Source organism: Phasianus colchicus, chromosome 1, assembly GCF_987193195.1.
Source record: "Phasianus colchicus chromosome 1, bPhaCol1.hap1.1, whole genome shotgun sequence".
NCBI lineage: Eukaryota > Metazoa > Chordata > Aves > Galliformes > Phasianidae > Phasianus > Phasianus colchicus.
This window is the reverse complement of record NC_143436.1, coordinates 23,116,403-23,131,623: the sequence shown is the minus strand read 5'-3', so window position 1 is coordinate 23,131,623 and position 15,221 is coordinate 23,116,403.

Sequence of the window (15,221 nt, the reverse complement as noted above, 5' to 3'; positions counted from 1 at the left end):
GTAACACGAGCTTAAATTCTCAGAAAGCAATCATCCTTCCTGGTGCACAACTCACTGTTTTGTTACAAAATGCAACTATTCATTTAAACTGGATTCTGCGGATAAACTGCATTTATTTACAAAAGTCTTAGTTGGTCACTTCTGAGATCTTTTGGGGTGATTATTTCTGCAATGACCAATTTCATTTGGTACCGTGCCTTCAAGAGTTGTTTCAGGAACACAGTGTCTTCAGTAAGTCTTAACTCTTTTTTAATCTCCACATGCTAGCAATTCTGTGCATGGGGGTTTGTCCTGATAGCAGCTGGCATGGCTGGAGGTCACATGAATGGAAAAGTAGTGATAACCAAATTAGCTGTTATTAGGAATATTGGAAATTGGGAATTAGGAACTGTATGGTATTTGTGTACAATGTAGCACTCCGGTCTTGCAGACATTTGAACAAGATGGGTCAAATGCCAAACCAGCCTCTGGAGGGATGTCTGGACAATTGCTTCTTTCTTTGTGTATGTGTATGAACATTGCCTTTAAAATAAAGGAAGTGAGATAATACAGAGGACAGGTTTGTTCTTATGAAGAAAAAACTTAGGTTGCAAAATGAACTAGCTAGGAAAGGCAGCCAGCAGAGAAGCTCACATAATTTCTTGTTTTAGGAGCTAGAACGAGATTTGAGGTTTTGTTCATCTATAGTGTACTTCTGAAAAGCTTCCACATTCCACCCTGAAGTTGGATGCACTTAAAGCTGGACAATGATGTGATGTACCACACTGTATTACCCAAACAGGGGAGAAGTTTTATTTTGCACTCAGATGTCACAAAAAGATGCAGAGAAATTTTCAACATACCACGTACCTTATTATGAGGTTCATAAATCTCAATTTTCTTTGACTTTTGTTCTTGATCCAAGAGAAATATTAATTCTAATCCTAATAATATTGAGCAATTTATTTTCACTGCCAGCGATCTTCAAAGAAGAAAGTGGTTTTTTTTCCTGCTATCTTCCACAGCATTGATACGGACTGAAAACAAATGACACAGGAAGGCTGAGCTTGTGGTTAGCATGAGGCAGTATCAAAACAATGAAGGGAAGCCCGTGCCTCTTACCTTTTAGCTGGTACACTGAACTTCTGCAATTGAATGCTTTCAGTGAAAGCTGGGCGATGAGTGCCATGTTGCTAAATGAACTTAATTTATTAATGGGTCACAAACCTGTTAAACAATTTCTGATGTGAATACAATTATAGCTGATTATGTGATGTTGCAGAGTCTACTGGACGACTGAGGAAATGCTAATTAAAACTGAACTAAAAAAGTTTGTCAGCGTTTATGTAGTCTCATCTTTCTTGTGTTTTTATAACTGCTGCTTGCAGTACAATTAAAGGTGTAAGCCATTAATCAATTCAAGGTCAAATTGTACAACCTTTCTTAAAAATAAAAGGGAAATGAGCTAACAGAATTGAAAATATCATCAAGGCAAAGCACAAGAACCCTAATAGATTTACTGACCTTTATTCTTCAGATGGGTTAGTAGTCATTATAATGCTGTGAATGCTCCCTTAAATTATTTAGATGCCATTGCTTGCTTATTGGAGGCACTTCATCATGGTTCCACAAAGCCAGCAAAGCATGGATGAATATTGCAACTCCTCAAAAATAAAATAGACAAAATTTCTGCTCTCCTGCTTCTATATTACTCTTAAGTTGTTGTAGTTTAACCTGGCAGGCAGCTTAAAACCTCACAGTTGTTCACTCACCCCCCACTCCTAGTGGGGAGGGCCAGAGTATAGAAACGGAAAAAAAAAAACAACAACAACTAGAACTAGAGGGCTGGGATAACAACTATTTACTAAGATAGAAAAGAAAGGGGAAAATGAGATAATAGGAATGAACACGTGATGCAGAAGCAAGTGCTCACCACATATTGAACAATGCCCAGCCAGTCCCTGAGCAGCAGCTGCTTGCCTGGCCAACTCCACACCATTTTTCAAGTGCTCTTTTTGACATGATGTCATATGGTATGGAATAGCCCTTTGGCCAGTTTAGGTCAGCTGTCCTGGTTCTGACCTACCCAGCTCCTTGTGCCCCCTCAGCCCCCAGTCAGGACAGTACCAGAAGCTGAAATGTCCCTGGATCTATGCAGCCCTACTCAGTAACATTGGTTATCAACATTGTTTTTCTCCTGAAGCCACAACATAGCATAGTACCAGACACAATGAACAAAAAATCAACTCTGTCCCAGATAAAACCAGAACATGTGTTTTTGCTCACCTGCTTTAAAGAACTTCCAACGTGGTCTCAAATAAATAATTAGAAAATTATGTAGATTCTGAAGAAAAACATGAAGCGGGGAAAAGAGCATCTATGTGTAACATCATTCTGAGAATGTTTCTTCTATTTTCTTTTTAGCAAAATTTCTTTAGTATTGTTGTCCCAGTGAGGAAGGAACTCTCAAATCTATAGCGTAAGCACTATGGTTGTTATATGTGAAGTAAAAAGAAACAAAACAAAACTAAGCAGAATGAATAGAACTTCATGTAAAATATTGAAAAGACTCCCTAAACTTTAGAGAGTGAAATTTCTATTTTCAGGTAAACTGAGCTGAAATACCTCCTGTTTCCTTTGAAAAATTGGTGACAAATCACATCCATTTCACGGCTGTATGCACTTGAAGCTCCTACATGGGACCTAAGTACAATATTTCCTTAAGGCTTAGGACTCCCTTAGCTTTTGCAATGTCAGGGTCCAGAAGTTTAGGTCTCTGATAATTCCACAATTCTTCTGTCTGACATGCACAGAGCCACCAAGGTGAGCAGAAGCCATGGGTTTGGATTACTCACAGTTAGCTACCTGCTTCTTGGCACCTGCCTATTCCAACTTTTCCCAACCAATATTCAAAATGCATTATAAGTAGAAAAGCACATAAGACAAAACAATTGTTTAATACATTGAAAGGAATCTAAAGAAAGCATGGGACACAGTCACATGGAAAGAGGAGCAATTAATGATGACACTGAGAAGATGAAATTTTCAGCCATTTTACTTTTGCTTTAATTTCAGTGCAAAAGGCCAATTGTGACATGATGCTCAATAGACTGAAATTATTAAGGATTAAAGAATGATTGAAATAATATTTAGATAGATAAGATGTGCTCAGATCAGTAACAACTGATTAAATTTGCCCTTTTAAGTACTTACGGAATTTACATGAAACAATTTCTGAATAATTACCACTTGTTTGTGAGACCTAATGCAGTTGATGAGGTCTATCAGGAGTAAAGAACGATCAATCTAATACGCCAAATTCACTCTGATAGCCACAAAGCTACCAAAATATGTAATTAAATAATCAATGTTAAATATTTAGAGGATAATAACTTGATAAGAAACAGCCAGCACTAATTTGTCAAGAGCAAGACATGTCAAAGAAGTAAATTTCCTTCTCTGAAGACTCAGTGGCTTTGAGTGGTTGAGAAGCAATAAAAGAATATATCTTTGTATTGGAAAGGCTTTGATTCTAATAAATCCTCCCCAACAATTATAGAACTGTGACAAGAAAACAGTATGGTGTGGGCATGCATCTCCATGCAAAGTCTGCACTCATAAAGCAGTGGTTGCTTGCTATAAATTTGGCAGCATGTATCCATGGTTGCTGGACCTGCTGCTCACCAATGCAGAGGAGATCATTAAAGGTGTTAGGGCTGGAGGCAGCCTGGGCTGCAGTGACCATGCCCTGGTTGAGTTCGTGATCTTGAGGAATGTGGGCCTGGCAAAAAGTTGGTCAGAACCCTGAAGTTTGGAAGAGCTGTTCAGTGGATTTTTGGCCAAGATCCCCTGGGATGCTGTCCTTAAAGACAAAGATGTTGAGGAGAGCTGGCTACTCCTCAGGGATACCTTCTTGAGAGCACAAGAGCTCTTTGTCCCTCTGAATAAGAAAGCAGGCAGAGGAAGTAGGAAACTGTCATGGCTCAGCAAGGACCTGCTGGGCACGCTGAGGGCGAAGAAAGGTGCATACAAGCTCTGGAAACAAGGGTGTGTCACCTGGGAAGAATACAGGGATGCCATCCGGACTTGCAGACGTGGGATCAGGAAAGCCAAGGCGCAGGTGGAACTGAACTTGGCGAGGGATGTGAAAAACAATAGTAAGATATTCTATAGGTACTTTGGCCAGAAGAGACAGGTCAAAATGAGCGTACCTCCTTTGGAAAGTGTAAAAGGAGAAGGCTGAGGTACTGAATGAGTTCTTTGCCTCAGTCTTTACTGGCAGCCAGTATTCTAGTATTTCTCACGTCCCTGAGCCCTGCATCCCTCAACCTCTAGGGGGGAACTGGGGCAGTAAATCCCCCCCCCCACTGTAAGGGCAGAGCGAGTCTGAGACCACTTCATGAGACTGAATGCGTACAAGTCCATGGGGCCGGATGGCGTGCATCCCAGGGTTCTGAAGGAGTTGACTGAGGTGGTTGCTGAGCCGCTCTCCATCATATTTGAAAAGTCGTGGCTGTCAGGTGAGATCCCAGATGACTGGAGGAAGGGTCACTTCACTTCCATTTACAAGAAAGGGAGCGAGGAGGACCCAGGGAACTACAGGCCGGTGAGTCTCACCTCTGTGCCTGGGAAGATCATGGAACAGATCATCCTGGGTGAGATGCTTGATCACATGAGGAATAGGCATGTGATCCAAAACAGCCAGCATGGCTTCACCAGGGGCAGGTCATGCTTAACCAATCTGGTGGCCTTCTATGTTGGAGTCTTTGATGGACAAGGGGAAGGTGACCGATATCATTTACCTGGACGTGAGCAAGGCCTTTGATACAGTCCTCCACCACATCCTTATCTCCAAATTGGAGGGATGTGGATTTGATGGGTAGACCACTCGATGGATAAGAAGTTGGTTGAAAGGCCACAGACAGATGGTGGTCATCAATGGCTCCATGTCCACGTGGAGGCTGGTAATGAGCAGCGTCCCCGAGGGGTCTGTCTCTCCCCCCCAGGGGACCGGTGCTCTTTAACATCTTTATCAATGACATTGATGATGGAATCGAGTGCACCCTCAGCAAGTTTGCTGACAACACCAAGCTGAGTGGTGTGGTTGACACCAAACTGAGTGGTGGAAGGAAGGGATGCCAGTCAGAGGGACCTCGACAGGCTTGAAAGGTGGGCCCAGGTGAACCTAACGAGGTTTAACACAGCAAAGTGCAGAGTTTTGCACTTGGGCCGGAGGCATCCCAGGCATTTATACAGACTGGAGGGAGTGGTCCTTGAGAGCAGCCCTGCAGAGAAGGACCTGGGGGTCCTGATGGTTGAAAAGCTTAACATGAGCTAGCAGTGTGCTCTTGCAGCTCAGAAAGCAAATGATATCCTGGGCTCCATCAGAGGAGGGGTGGCCAGCAGGGACAGGGAGGTGATTGTCCCCCTCTACTCTGCTCTTGTGAGGCCCCATCTGGAGTACTGTGTCCAGGTCTGGAGCCCCCAGTATAAGAAAGACTTTCTCTTTGGAGAAAGTTGGAGCTGTTTGAGAGGGTCTTTATAGCTGTTGGAGAGAGCCCAGAGGAGAGCCACAAAGATGATCAGGGGGCTGGAGCACCTCCCCTATGAAGGCTGAGGGAGCTGAGCTTGTTCAGTCTGCAGAAAAAAAGGCAGTAGGGTGACCTAATTGCAGCCATTCAGTACCTAAAGGGAGCCTATGATCAGGAGGGGAATCAACTCTTTGAAAGGGTAGATAACTGCAGGACAAGGGGAAATGGTTTGAAGTTGAGGGAGGGAAGATCTAGGTTGGATGTCATGGGGGAGTTCTTTACAAAGAGAGTGATGAGGTACTGGAACAGGCTGCCCAGAGAGGTTGTGGATGCCTCGTCCCCGGAGGTGTTCAAGGCCAGACTGGATGGGGCCCTGGGCAGCCTGGTCTAGCATTAAATGGGGAGGTTGGTGGCCCTGCATGTGGCAGGGGGGTTGGAGATTCATGATCCTTGAAGTCCCTTTCAACCCAGGCCATTCTGTAATTCTGTGATTCTGAGATCCAATAAGTTACCTTGGATTAATTTGATTCCAGTAGTTTTTTTTATTCTCTGATTTAGTTCATATATAAGGAAAAGCTATAATAAAATTTGATAATAAGAGGAACGTCTTATGGGTTGCGATCTCATTGGGGACAGGTTTAGAATTCATTTGATAAATGAGCAACAATTAAAAAAAAAAAAAGATTGATTTAATTAAGGTAAGGGCATAGTACCCAATTTAGCAATACAAATTCAGCCAAACAAATTAAAAATGATGACTTCTTAACTTAACTGGGCAGCAAGTTTAAAGTCAGTGTCCTTCGATCAGAAACAGACTGAGATATTTCTCCAAAAAAAAAAGAAAGAAAGAAAGTCTTCATTTTGTCATCTGTGAACAGAAAATTGAGGCCTAGAGAAATTATTTCATTGCAGTCAGAATTGCTGGGGCCTTATCCAGACTTACCTGCTACATTTGCCTATATTATTGGTTCTATGGCGTATCTACACAGAAGCCACCTCTGTGGGCACCCCCTTGGAGTGTGAATTTACCAAAAAGTGTCAAGAACATGACAAAAAAAAAAAAAAAAAAAAGACAAAATGTTTAGAAAATGTTTACTGTATGGTTAAAAAAAATTTCACCACCAACAAAAAACAAACAAACAAAATTCCTAAGGTAATTTATCTATGCAAAATGGCCAACTGTTGAAAAACTCTCCAGCCAGACTATTGAGAGATTTTCTCTACTAATTATGTACTTAAACTTTGCTTTAAATGTACATGGGTTTATCCACATATTTATGGCAGTTTTCCCAGATGCTTCAGACTACTGAATTTCAAAAAATGTTATTGTCACCATACACAGATAATGATATTAGTAATATGGACAATCAGACTCACACAGTGTGCTGTATAAATTTTCTCCACCCATGACGGGCCATTGACATTATGCCCATAAAAATGTAGGTACAGCTTAGTTAGATTATAAAGTAATGAAAGATTGAATAAGGGACAAAATAGCGGCTTTATGTATTGAAAAGAGACAAAAAAGCAACCTGTGTGGAGAGCAATGATCAATTGGCCACCAAGTCATCTGGGACTAGCTGAGATGTGACGACTTTATATGAGGAAGATTTATATTACATATCAGGAAATAGAATCTGTATTACACAACTTCTCATAACTGTACTTTGTTCAGTGATTCTGTAGATGAACTTAGGTGAAGTCAGATCTCCTTTCTCATTAATCTCTTGGGAGACTGGTTCTCCCTGAGCTTAGCAGTGGCATTATCACCTGCAAATGCTAAAATGTTAACCAAATTCAAACCATCTAATTATTTTATGATACTTTTTGCATTTATGAGTATTGCTAATGTAGTTTCAATGCTGTCTTGGCCATAATCGAAATTACAAAGCAATATTTCCCTTTTATATTTGTTGTAATACATAGCTACAAAACCATCTTCTCTGCTTCTGTCCTTTGAAGTCTTAGTAGCTAGAGGGGAAAAAAAACATGAAAACAAACAACCAAACCAAACCAGTTCCTCATTCTAATCAATCTTCAGCTATTTTCACATTTAAGAAAGAAGGCAATATAATGTTGGCAATGAATTGTGCAGTCCTGCTGTGATGCATAGTTTTATCTTAGGGGAGCATGTATTTTGGGAAGAAGTTCTATATAATTTGCAACCGTAATGAAGTGATGTGATTTTATTTACGTAGGAAAAGTGTATGTATTTTATTTACAAATGGATTTCTTCAGGATGTGTCTCTCAACATTGGGTAATCACACTGAAAGGGGTTAACTATTCTTAAGAGTAAAATGAAAGGTATTTTCTGCAGCTCTGATCCACAGCTAACTAGTTCACATCCTCCATTAATGTTGTCTGCCACAAGTCTCTCGAAAGTTTTTTTATTTTCACTTGCTTTGCTAACCTAAAACATCTTTCTAATTTTGCTAAGGCCCTACATAATTCAGCAGATAGAAACACTTATTACTATTTTTTTCTTCAAGTATTTTTTACATTTAAATTAACACCATCTCCTTGTCAGGAAAACACTCCATTGGTTGAAAATCAGAGATAGCTCTGCATTTGTCATGTCAATGAGGAAGAAGAGTCAAGATGTATTTACAGGACATTTGCTCTGGAAATTGCTGAAGAAGCTGAATCTGGTTGAGGACACACCCTTGGACTATAGACTGCTAGTAATGGTAACCACTATCAGAAGATTGCTTCCAGAATTCTTTCAAGAGCTGTGCTCCCAGGTGACAGAGCAAGTTAAAGTCCTCGGGAGAGGCTTGGCTAGGGACCAGCCGTAGCTACCTTTGATCATAACATAGTTTGAGGGAGCTTATAAACAAGACGCTCATCTGAATAGAAATCTGCTGTCCCATACTTTGCCAGCTCTGAAGGGGACTCAGAGAGCAGGTGGGAATTTCCATCTCCCATTAGCAAAGGAGAAGGTTTAGATTTCCTGTGATTTAGTCTGCACATGGCTGTGTAGCAGAAGCAGAAGACTGTCTACTCACAGTAACTTCATTTAGTATCTTTTATTGATCTTGTCTGCATTATGCATAATACAAACTGCTTTATGCATGTGGTCTGTAAAAACACCCTGAAAATGCAACACTGCTTGAGACTGAGGCAGCTGCAGGAAGGGACTGAGAAGTTTGACTCTAAATAAAATACTTTATTCATAATCTATGATTATATGAAGTATGTTCCACACTGAAGAATTTCAGTAGTTTTGTGAGATATTGCATAAGCCACAAATTCTATAACTGCTACACAGAAATTGTGTTGTGCAACCATGAAAGGGTTAATGGCTTACTGGAGTTGAAGAATTGTTCTTAATGGGTGCAAAACTCCATCTGCTTTCACAGTGTGAACAGAGAAAATCTATCTATCCTATCCATTTCCTTCTCCTCTGATGCACTAAAATAGCATCTAAAGAAAGCACAAGCCAGCACATGGTTTTCTATATTATGCAAACTGAACTTTTCAAATCCAAGAAGGATGTCAGCAAAAGTTGTCAGTCTTGTACATGGATCATTACCAGTTTTGAAAGGTGAGACTCAGAACTTGCAAATTGTAGGTTACCTTCTCCTTCTCTCTCTGTCTCTCCCCATTCCTTCCTTTACTTCTTTCCTGCTCCTCTTTTTTTTTTTTTTTTTCATTTTCCCTTCTCATTTCTTCCTTTTTTCTTTCTTTCTTTCTCTTTCTTTTTCTCTTTCTTTTTCTTTTTCTTTTTCTTTTTCTTTTTCTTTTTCTTTTTCTTTTTCTTTTTCTTTTTCTTTTTCTTTTTCTTTTTCTTTTTCTTTTTCTTTTTCTTTTTCTTTTTCTTTTTCTTTTTCTTTTTCTTTTTCTTTTTCTTTTTCTTTTTCTTTTTCTTTTTTTTTCTTTTTCTTTTTCTTTTTCTTTTTCTTTTTCTTTTTCTTTTTCTTTTTCTTTTTCTTTTTCTTTTTCTTTTTCTTTCTTTTTCTTTTTCTTTTTCTTCTCCTGTAAGTGTCTTACAAAGGACAATTGTTCAGAGAAGTTGTCTAGGAGAGTGGAACATTCTTTTGCCATTCGTTATGCATTCAAGCAAACACTATGATAAACAAGGTACTTTTATTCTGTTTACCTCTGTTGAGCCAAATATTAAAAGCTATCAAATGTTTGAGGCTTAGCTACACATGCTTGGAATGCTTATGTTGCGTAGCTTTAGTACATAAGCTTGCCACTTTGTTTCTGCTTTGCTGGCTACACTCATGATGTGCACAGATAAAGATGGATATCACATAGTATGAATTATAATATTCAGGGTGAAGCACAATTTATCTCAGTGATGCAGGGTCTAGGCCAAGCCTCTTAGTCTGATAAATCCCAGTGCATCACATGTTAAAAAGGCACCTACAATAAAGTTTTTGTCCTAAATGTCCAACTTCTGTATTTTAATGTAAGCTATGGACTTGATTTTTTTTTTATTTTTATATCTTTATTATTATTTTTAATGTGTTTATGCATCCAAAAGCCAAAGGAATCTCTAGAATCTGCTTGCCTGCTTAGTACTGGAAATATTATTCTCTATTCAGATTGGTTCATAATTTAGACATCTCTGAATGTCCCTATATCTCTTGTTCTCTGGGGCGTGCGACCAAAATTCTGCTACAGCAGGATGCCCTAACCCTTAACTCGCCAGGGGCAAAGGTCCCTCCCCACTCGTTGGAGGGTTGAAAGTGGGAGAAGGCAGAAGCGTGATCTGGTGCCAGCTGCCAGGCGCAGACATTCCCCTCATAGCTCACTGTCCATGGTACTGATTTACAGCTATCCTTTTCGGGCTCATTAACTTTTCTTTCTTGCCTACACAGTTTGTCAGGAGGAAAATACATCATATAGCCTGGTAACTTCTGGCTCTCTTCTGGGATGTAAAAACTGTGGGTTCAAACCGCTCAGCACAAGAGAAGTTTTCTTGTATCCTGTCTTGTTAGAGAATATTGGAGAATGAAGACAGAAATTGCTAAGTGGATGAAGCAGGTTTCACAAAAATGCCCTGCAGCACTCTTGGATTGATGCCTAAGAACAGAATTCCAGGCACATGCTTCTGCTCAATTCTTTCTTTTGGGTGGTTTGGTTATATTAGCTTGCTGGTTCTCCAGTCCTCATGTGGTAAGTACTTTATCCTCATGCTTTGAAGAGCTTTAAGAACTTATAACAGCAACACATGAGCTTTAGACCCAAGTTTCCACATCTGTCTCAGGGATGTGGCAGAACCTGAGGCTATTCATCAAAGAATAAATATATGAAATGGCTAGAAGTGATTCTTCCAGCCATCCTGGTGGGTCTGCTTCAGCACTCTGACCTAAATTGATACACTCTGACTTCAAGAGGAACTGAATCAAGTACTGCAGCAACCAGGGGCTGTTTTGCATGGGTATGTGCATCGCTTTCTGATTTTCTAATGAGAGCATCAAGCATTTAGAAACTGCTAGAGGAATTTATCAGAAAGGAGAATTTATTTTAATTGATTTGATAATGCTAAAAGATTTTTTCTCATTTTTTAATTCTTTTAGAGGTTTGTTAAATTATCCTCACCAATACTCTTCTCCACAATATTTATCAGATGTTGAGACATTGTAACAACAGCAACAACAAGAAAAGGTTTAAGAAATCTCAGGCACTTTTATTGCAAGACAACCTTTCTTCACACACTGCAGTTTTGTATCCTGTTAATTTATCACTAAAAACATGATGGGCAGTTCAGCATTTGGGAAATATTTCTTTCAAAAATAGTGAATCATTCTTTTAAAGAAATGTCATACAGTAATTGAACATCACAAAAGAACAGTAACATACAACATCTTCCTCGAACACAAGGCAAATGTATTAAGGAATAGCACTTATGAAGAGTTTGGCAATTGTTGAAAAACAGAGATCATCAAATTAACTTAGCACAGACAAAGAACTAAGCTGATAACTTTATTATTTTTCACCAAAAGTGGCACAGCAATGTGAAAATCTGTGCAGACCCGATCACTGAGGCACTTCCCCAGCCCCAAGGAGCTCTGTGGCAGCAGTGTGTTATCATAGGGCAGCTAGCTCCCAAATGCAGGCTGCTAGCATGGGATGGGAGAGGGCAGCAGGAGGGGATTTCTGTTTGTCAAAGGGTAAGGGATCACTGACCACAGAAGCAGCCTTTAGGTCATGCCAAACTTCACAAAAGATACAACTGTCTTTAGATCGTTGTCATTAGTATGAGAACTGGTATCTACACTTAATAAAAAAAGTTGAAAGAAGCAGCCAGGGTATATGGTGTTTTTTTTTCACTCCACTTTTCCTGAGCTGTTGAGCTGCATTTCTCCTCAGTCAGGCCTCAGGCTATAGGCTGTTTGTCTTTAAACTAGCAAGACCCTTACAGTAAACAAGCCCAGGTACTTCATTTTAAAAGTACATAAGGGAGTTTACACTGCAAGATTGTCCGATGTCCGTAGTAACAGACTATGGTGCAGAAGCTTTTTCCAAAATGTATGTGCTCTGTGCTTGCTGATGATCTAAAAACACATTTTCCAAAAGTGAAGTGAAACTATATTAGAGAAAACACACCTATAGAAAAGGAGAACAGAGACAACTTCCCTCATGAAGCACATAACAAAGGCTCCATTTAGTTTAGCAGGAATGAAACTATAAATAAATAGTAAGTCATAAATATTATTTATCTACTAATACAGTAGCCTAATTAGACTAATCTAAGACATAGAAAAATACATAATTTAACATGATAATTACATGCAAAGCAATTTACAAACAGTTGATATAGTCATCATAAAATAATCAACGCTTAAAATAATTATAGATTAATTTCTAACACTTGTCACAACACTGACAAACTCTGGACCAAGCAGCAAGTCTAAAAGCAACCAACAAAGAGCTTCTTTTCTGCTTGCAGCCAGCATGGTGCTCTGTGCCTGCACTCAGAGCCAAATCCATCCATTGGGTACCCTGACAACCAAGCACTATGAGCGTCTCTTATTCCTCCATCTCAACACTCTCCAGTGAGGAATTTCTATCAGTATTAACCTCTGCACTACAGAGTTAATAATTTTGATTAAAACAGATTCTTAAAGGTTGAAAAATAGTTAGCAATAATGACAGCTCAGCTCAAAGATTGTCTTACCCCTTCCTTACACTTCTGGAAAAACAAGAAAAATCCTAGTGAAACACTACCTTTCCACTACTGCCAACTAATTTATTCATGACTGGTCTGCCTACAGCATACAATATGTAAAAACTAATGCTTGCTCATTTCATTTTTATCACTAGTTTGTTGTATTATGACAGCTAATATGCTGGTCACTGACAGTTTGTGTATAACTCTGCATTTAATTTTGGTAAATTATAAACACACACGATGCAACGAAAAGATTTAACTTTATAAATCTCTTCCTCCTGTGTTTGCATATTATTCACTGTATCCACAAATCGTACTGGAAAGTTTTTAAAGTGAGTTCTTCATTAAATAATTTAAATCTTATTTTCTTGTTTACTAAGCTACTTCAGTATTTTGTATGATTCTGAAAAAAAATTACGTAGTTTGGGGGAAATTCTGTGATCTGCAGTATGTGGGAGTTCAGATTCTCACATGGGCCTTTCTTAACGTATTGCCTATGGTCCTCTGAATAAGCCAAAAATTATAGCAAAGGAACAGCTGAGAATTATCCACCTTCAGTTTATGTTGATAACTGTGTCAGTTACAGAGTTGACAAATTCTGCAGGGTTTTTAAAAATAGTTCAAAATGACTATTTTCATCCATAAAGATATTCAGCTTGAAAAGCAATATTGACATCAAAGCATGATTTCACTGTGCAGTGCATTCATGGGTTTCTGTGAGCCTCAATGTCGTGTTTGAGTCTAAAGTTACAACTGTCAGTTCTGTGTTGTGAACATTAATAAAAATGGGGATAGCTCATAAAATTGTTTAACAAATTTCATCTTCCTAAGTAACAGTTGTCACAAGATTAAAATTCCATCATTTTCATACAAGACCCCTGGAGACTGAAAATATCACAAGGAGAGTAGTAAATGTAAAGCCACAAGTAGGACTTTCCTCTATGTTCATATTTTATTAAAAATAAAAAACAGTTTTTCACATAGAACATAATCTTTCCCAAATAAAAGTAGGAATTTAAATATATTCTACTAAAATGAATACAATATATTTGTTCATTTGTTTGAAGAAAAAAAGTCACCAAAGGGACAGAAAAGCTCTGGAGAACATTACCCAGGGAAGCTGTGCATTATCAATCAATTTTCAAGTTGTAACTAAAAAAATCCCCAAGTGAAGTGGTCTGAATTCAGTGCTCATCTTGCTTTGGGCAAGAGGCTGGAGGAGATGGTTGTCTGAGGTCCCTTCCACTGGAAATAATCTGATGCATTGTTCCAACGCTCTTGAATAATCTGGAAATTATTGACACAACTGGAACCTTTAAGTAAGGGCACTCCCCAGCTGGTTCTCCTCTCTGTGCCTGGAGAATCAAGGACTACATAATCTAAGAGCTCCTCGTTTCTGTGCTTCACTTCCTTCTGCACAGACAAAGTAAGGCCTCTGTCTTGGATTAGCTATTTATATGCACATTCTCCTATAGTATCTGCTGAGTTATATGTGTCATTTAGCCAAGCGTTGCATATCTGTAACCATAATCACCACTGCAGTGGATCAATTAACATTTGTATAGTCATAGTTCCTGATTGGTCTAGTCACTGACATAGCTCCATTTTGCTAGGCACTGTACAAAGAATATAAAAAAGAAAAGGAAAAAGAAGAAGGTAGCTATCCTAAAGAGACTGCAGCTTCAGTCAGGTTGACAAAGTGTGGTGCCACGTACAGACAGCAATTAGTGCGTAGAACTGTAGAACTATTACCATTAAGAAGTGTTTTCTTACTCTAATAATTCGTTGCAGTAAATTTGCAAGTAGTAGCTAATGGAAAAAAAACTATAGAAAAAATAATTCTATGCACTGTATTCTGGCCTTATAGATGTCATAATTGATCTCTCTATCCTAAAAATGCACTATCAAAAATAAATGTAGTAAAAATGGATAATTTATATTATCTGTAAAACACAGATTAAGGTTTACATCCATCACTGAGGTGCCCCAAAGGATGACTCAAATCAATACATGGAAATTTGGAGATTTGGTTCAGGCTATTAAGTAAACATTCTTTATTAATTGCCATGGGTCCTCCTAAGAGATGAAAAAAACTGTGACATAGTACTCACTGTAAAAAATGTATAACAGTGATAAAAATTATTAAAAGATATCTTCGAACTGCAAAGTTCTTCAGACTATATTACATGTTTTTCTAAAATTAATACACTCTAGAAAACTTAAACTACCACCTGCCTTGTAGAGATCATGTACCTCCTGATGTAGATCATAGAATCACAGTATTGTTTGGGTTGGAAGAGACTGTTAAAGACCATCTAGTCCAATTCCCCTGCAACAGGGACATCTATGGCTTGATCAGGGTGCTCAGAGCACAGCCCAATATAACCTTGAATGTCTCCAGGAGTAGGGGATCCACTATATCTCTGTGCAAAATTTGAGCTACAGTCTTGCTTGATGGATTGAGCATTACATTTTCAGCACTCTATCTTGTGCTTTTATTCATCAAGAGGATGTCTCCACTTTTAGCAGAGAAGTGTAATGATAATTTAGTCTCCATTCATATAGATCAACTCAGATCTATCAAGTC